General features: G+C 39.2%; 1 long non-coding RNA gene across 1 annotated transcript; it reads right to left on the reverse strand.

Moving 5' to 3' along the window:
• Positions 1 to 381: 381 nt before the first annotated feature.
• On the reverse strand, positions 382 to 3,010 carry LOC145823319 (uncharacterized). Its single transcript, XR_014365609.1, has 3 exons — positions 2,709 to 3,010; positions 1,995 to 2,030; positions 382 to 458 (listed from the first exon to the last, which is right to left on the reverse strand). It is a non-coding gene; the product is annotated as an uncharacterized LOC145823319 (long non-coding RNA).
• Between the last annotated feature and the right edge of the window lie 3,151 nt (positions 3,011 to 6,161).

The following is a 6,161-nucleotide window of genomic DNA, read 5'->3' on the forward strand; positions in this document are numbered from 1 at the left end:
AGTTAAGGACAGTATGTTCAACTTACAGATACTGTCACACCCCAAACCCGCCCCTAGAAGTTTGGGCATGACCACTTCAGAAACGGACACTTAACCTGTTTTATATCTATATATATGGGGCCTGAACGGAAGCACTAAATATAAAAATTTGACATTGGAAACAAACTCCATCAAGCTACTACTATCATGCCAGGATCACAAACTTTTAACAAACAAATAAAATCTAAAACATACACCTGAACATCGATTATATACATATATATATACAGACCCAGCCCTATTATTGGGCATATACAAAAACATGAGAGCTATATACATCACTCTTAGATAGACATTCAAAAAGCAAGCCAACATCTTATCAGCTTAACAAAATCAATGGCTGTGTATAATGCCTGGACACACGAAGGTTGACAAAGGAAGGCAGCGTCATGGCTAGGACTGACCATCTGATTGGTGACCTACAGAAACAGACATAACAGAGAGTGAGCCGGACTCAGTGAATAGTAATACATGAATAAAACAATGCTTAATTTGAAACATAACACAGGGCAATGCATATAAAGATGTAGAGTTCACATAGTTAGTCTGATTCTGCGCTAAGTACATAATGGCCTTAGGTTCAATCTTGCAACATAAACATGGTGGCTATAAGCCCTTGAAACATGTGGCATGAAGCCCTTATAACATATGGCACTAAGGCCCTTGAAACAAAGAACTTGTAACATCCTTGAACTTGTAACAAACTTAAACTTGCAACATACACTTGAAACATACCTGAATATGCTTGAACTTGTAACATACTAAAAACATGCCTAAAACACACTTGAACATCATTCATTAATTCGAACGGAACATATCATAACTAGAGCATTTCTTGTTGTACCATGTCATTATCGTACGCTTAACAATGAGAGACTAATTCACATTCACATGAGGTTCACACAATGATTCTAAACTTTGCACTTATAACGTAGATTCTGAATAACTTCCAATTTATAAGCATCATAGCAAAATAACTTCAATTCATATGGATGCACATAGCTACTCTTATATTTACTCAGAATCCATCATTCCAGAATGAACATAAGCTCTTTTGGGTAAATGACTTACTCTACGTGCTCTATTAATCAATAGCATATACCTTTGTTTAATCATTCATATATGTTAACATAGTTGCCTTGCCTTGCCTTGTAATTAACAGAGTCCTAATGGTAACCGTTACATCATTCCCATGAGTTGACATAATTAACGTAAAGTTGACAGGACATTCCTGATAATTAGTAACGAAAAGTAAGCACATTTTCATTAGATTACAGATGACTTTATCGGTTTCACAATTTCATAGTTCGGCCCTTGGCCTGAGAGGTTTTCACATTCACAATAGCCTTTGGGTTTCATAGAGTCACAACTTATCACATCGGCCTTCGGCCCTTTGGATTCACAAGTTCACAAGTTTGGCCCTTGGCCTCATAGCTTCATAAGTCACAAGTCGGCCCTTGGCCACATAGGTTTAATCTTCACATATGGCCCTTGGTCACATAACTTCATATTTCACAAATGGCCCTTGGCCACATAGATTCATAATTCACAAATGGCCCTTGGCCACATAGATTTATAATTCACAAATGGCCTTTGGCCACATAGATTTATAATTCACAAATGGCCCTTGGCCACATAGATTTATAATTCACAAATGGCCCTTGGCCACATAGCTTCATAATTCACAAATGGCCCTCGGCCACGTCGTTTCATATTTCACAAGTTGGTGATCCATACTTCACAAATTCGATATGCATATTTCACAAATCCTTTTTGATGTTTCCATAATTTCACAATGTTCCTCATATAGCATACACCTTTGATGTTACCATAATTTCACAATATTTACGTAGCATACATAACATACATGTCAACATAATTCTTATGACGAAGATCATAACGTCAATAACAATAATCATTAATGATTAAAGATACATCGAAGTACTACTACTCACAGTGTTTAGATGCTAGGTCCGTCCCTGCAGATAATCCTACACAATTCAATTCAACAACATTTAACACAATTCGACATAACCTCACATAATTATCACTATCCAATACAATCCACACTACTTAATATTATTCAACTCAATACAACCAAATATAATTCCACATAATTCAAATTAAATTGCTAAGACTCAATTCAATATTCCGTTGCCAAGTTTACATCATCCACAAACCCTTCCCCCCAATCTCCTTTCTCATTAAGACATGATTCACAGTGCTCATAACAAAGTTCATTCGCAAATTCTAAACATAATTTCCAAGTATCACCAAATTCCAATTAAACTTGTATATACATAATTCAATACCTCAATTTCATTATTCTACTTTCAATTTGGGTTAAATCTTTGGTTATCATCAATAATCAACCTAGGGTTTCAAGGAAAAAGAGGATTGTTAACAAAAATCAAACTTCTTAAATCATCACTCCTAATTCCAATTTTCCAAATGATTTTACATCTAGGATTCTCAATCCATCACTTAAACCCATCAATTTAATTCCCAACATCACAAACCTTAAAACCCCCAATGTTCAAACCCAAAATTCCCAAAATCTCATAATTTCTTCTATATACATAACATTAATGAAAATTGAACCATTATACAATGAAAATACCTCAAATCTATCTATGGATGTAAATATTGAAGAGTATTAAAACCCTTACCTCAAGAATCAAACAAAGGAGCAAGGATTGAGAAGAATCCTCCAAAATCTCGAAATTCCAACCGGTAGAACATAATAATCTTCATGCTTCTTCACTTTTTGATGGATGATCTTGATCAAAACTAAGAGAAATGGAAGGTTTTGGAGATTAAGGACCTAGGGTTTTCGGACCTAGGGGAGAGGGATGAAGAGGGGAAAAGGAAAATGTAAGAAATGATCCAAAAAATCTCATTTTAAGCTGCTGTCCCGTAATTCCCGCTCGAGCGGAGGAATTCCCGCTCGAGCGTACCTGTTTTCAGCACAGATATGAAAATTTCAAACAGGCGTAACTCTCTCATCCGGACTCCGTTTTAGGTCATTCTTGTGCTCAAATTGAAGCCCCGAAAATAAGCTTTCCAATGGTTCTAACCTCACATCCAAATTCCAAGTGTGGAACAAGAAAAGGTAAAAAGAGTGACGGTTGGTCGTAATCGAATTATTCAAATTAAAGTTTTTGATCCAATCTTACTTTACCATCATCTTATCATCTCAATCAATACCCCAAAATAAGGTAAGACTATTCCAAACACACTAAGAAGAACATCAAAAATGAGTCTATGTGTCTCAGAATCAAACTTAACCAGGCGACCCGCTCGAGCGCCCACTTATACGCTCGAGCGGAAAATCACCTCTCCCAGAATTTCAGTCCGCCTGCAAAATTACTGGAAACCCCAAAAGGACGCTCGAGCACCAACTACTCCGCTCGAGCGGAGGGAAAAATTTTAGATTGTTTGGTAAAGGTCACCAATTCCAGTTTTAAAGACATAACCCAACGGATAGTTCTTCAATTCCAATAGCAAGCACATTAACCCCTAATTAAATAAGGATAACTTTCTATACGCACTTTGGGGTCATTACAGATACCGACTGTGTATTGTTATGTCGACTACGTGTTGTCGGGCCAACTGTGTATTGTCTTTAATTTATTCAACTCATAACATAGCACACTGCGCGTTTTGGTTGTTTATTTCCTTAGTATGCTTTATTTATCTTTTTGCAAGGTAGTTTAGCACAATTGCATCCGACCAGGCAGATATTCCCCGAGCACTCTGGGTCAGAGGTGGAAGACTTAATCAATCTAGGGATCTAATAGACGAACAAGCAGTGTTTCTTTCTTTACCCCCGATTACTAGACGGAGGTCAAAAAGGCGCAGTGTATTAGTACAGAGGTCGCTAGATCAGTGGCCCTTGAATAGTCTGGCTGAAGTGTAGACACCTCATTTTTGACCGTCCTCAAGACTTGGACGTCACCGTTTGAACACTTGGTGATCATCCTTGTTTGTGTTCGTCTTGAGTTCCCGGAGGCCTCCGCTGCGCGCCTTGCCTCAGAATCTCTTGGCTCGACTGCTTTGTGTCTGGTTGTGCACCAAGAGCTTGTGGATGTGTTCCTGAGGGAAGGGGATAGCCTATTAACCAAGTCTCCTGTCCACCGGCCGCCTTGATTTTCAATCGGCTAAATGTGATGGCCGGCCGGCCAATTTGACTGCCGGTCGACCACTTTTATGGCCGGCCGGCCAAGTGTGGTTTTCAACAGATATCTCAGTAGACAGCTGGCAGCTATCATTCCAGGCCATACCCCAGCCCATGCCTGGACGTGGGAGTTCTGAGGAGCTGCAGATTGATATATTTCTATATCAATCAAGCTCTCTTACAAGAAGAGAAGAGGAGAAAGGAGGAGGGATACAACTTAGAAGAAAAAATTTCCTCTCTCTCTAAAATTCTCAGTTCTCTCCCTATCTCTCTCTTCTAAACCCTTCAAACCCTAAGGTTCTTGCCCTCTTTACACTACCACTCATAGCCTACAACCTCCATACTCCATTCCAGCAACTTGAGGCTACTTTTCAGAGCTTAGGAACACCATTTCTCGGACCAAAAGCTGCTGGAAGTTTGGACTACAAGGGTGAGCCTCATTTCTCTCTCTATTTGCTCTATTTTGCATGCATTCTTAGCCTTTGTTGCTTACATTTTTGGGCTCCGACCTGAACTGTAAATAGTCATATTTTGAGCTCCTTTTCATGTTTGATCAAGGACCTCTTGCTGTTTGAGGTCTCCTCCTCCCCCTTTGTGTTTAAACTCTCTTTTAGGCCTATTTTTGCATGATATTTTAGGCTTATTTGTGAGCTGGTTTGAGACTTGATGTAAATTGTAAAGTGCTTCATTTTGAGCCCCTTTTCAACTTTGTTGAAGGGATCTTCACTGTTTGGGGCCAGCTGCTGTCCCTTGTCTCTATTCTCTCTTTTAGGGCCATTTTTGCATGATAGATTAGCCCTATTTATGTTCATTTTTGAGACTTGTTATAAACTGGAAAAAGGCTTGTTTTGACATCATCTTCATGTTTTATTAAGGGCACTATTTTATTTGAGACCACATGCTTCCTTGTATGCTTGATTGTCCCTTGTTTTGAGCCTTACACCTAAGCCCCAATTGCATTCTTTGTTTGGCCTTCTAGCCACTGAAATCCAACGGATTTTCAGTGGCTGGAACACTATTTTGAGATCCAAGATTAGAGGGGGGTGACCCCCTCTCTCCTTCTCTTGTTTGGTTGCCTTTTTGGCCTTTCAAAGAGACCCTACCTTGCATGCTTCAAAGTCACTTTCCAGGGTCAATTTGGTGAGTTTTAGGACTACCATATTTGATTTTCATAGTTTTTTATTCCATGCTAAATGTCTACCTTGCATGTGCTTAATAACTCCTTGCATGGCCCTCCAAAGTAACTCATTATTTTTGCATACCATGGTTGCATACCAGTGGTTATTTGGACCTATTTTCACATGATTTATTCACTGATTTTTTCTGCTTTGGTGAGATTACATTTGCTTCATATACTTGCCATGTAAACCATGATTGCTAGTCAAGATTGCATGCTATTTTGTCCACCATGCTAGCATCTTTTGGCCATGCTTTGAACTGGAAGTGTCCATGTTTTGGGACTGCCTTGGCTCTGTCTTCATGCTTCATGATCAAATAATGCATGCTTTGTATAGCTATAAGTCATTCCATGTGCCTAGTTTCGAGTTTCGGGTTTCATCTCATGGATCGGGTGCCATTTTTCCATGTTTTGGGGCTGTTTAGCATCATATTTCAGTGCTGAAATTTGTGAGTTTGCATGCCATCTTGCATCCCTTTCCATGTCTTGTTAGAGTTACATGTTATGCCTTAGGTTCAGTCCTCGGTTTGCGTTCATGCGTGCACGCATTTCGAGAGTCTCATTTTCACCTAATGGCTACTGATGTGAGTGTGGCTGAGGTCCATTCATGTTAGTGTAAGTCCATCCTTCATTGTGTATGCCATGTTTCAATGCATTGTGCATGTTATGTTGTTAGCATTGTGTGTGCTATATAGTTGCATTGCATGTTTGTATGTTTGCTTGCATGCTTAGGTCGCATGTGCATCGTTGTGCATTGCCTCGCCTCTT

The sequence above is a fragment of the Camellia sinensis genome, chromosome 4 (genome assembly GCF_055761805.1).
Source record: "Camellia sinensis isolate YWXY chromosome 4, ASM5576180v1, whole genome shotgun sequence".
Lineage (NCBI taxonomy): Eukaryota > Viridiplantae > Streptophyta > Magnoliopsida > Ericales > Theaceae > Camellia > Camellia sinensis.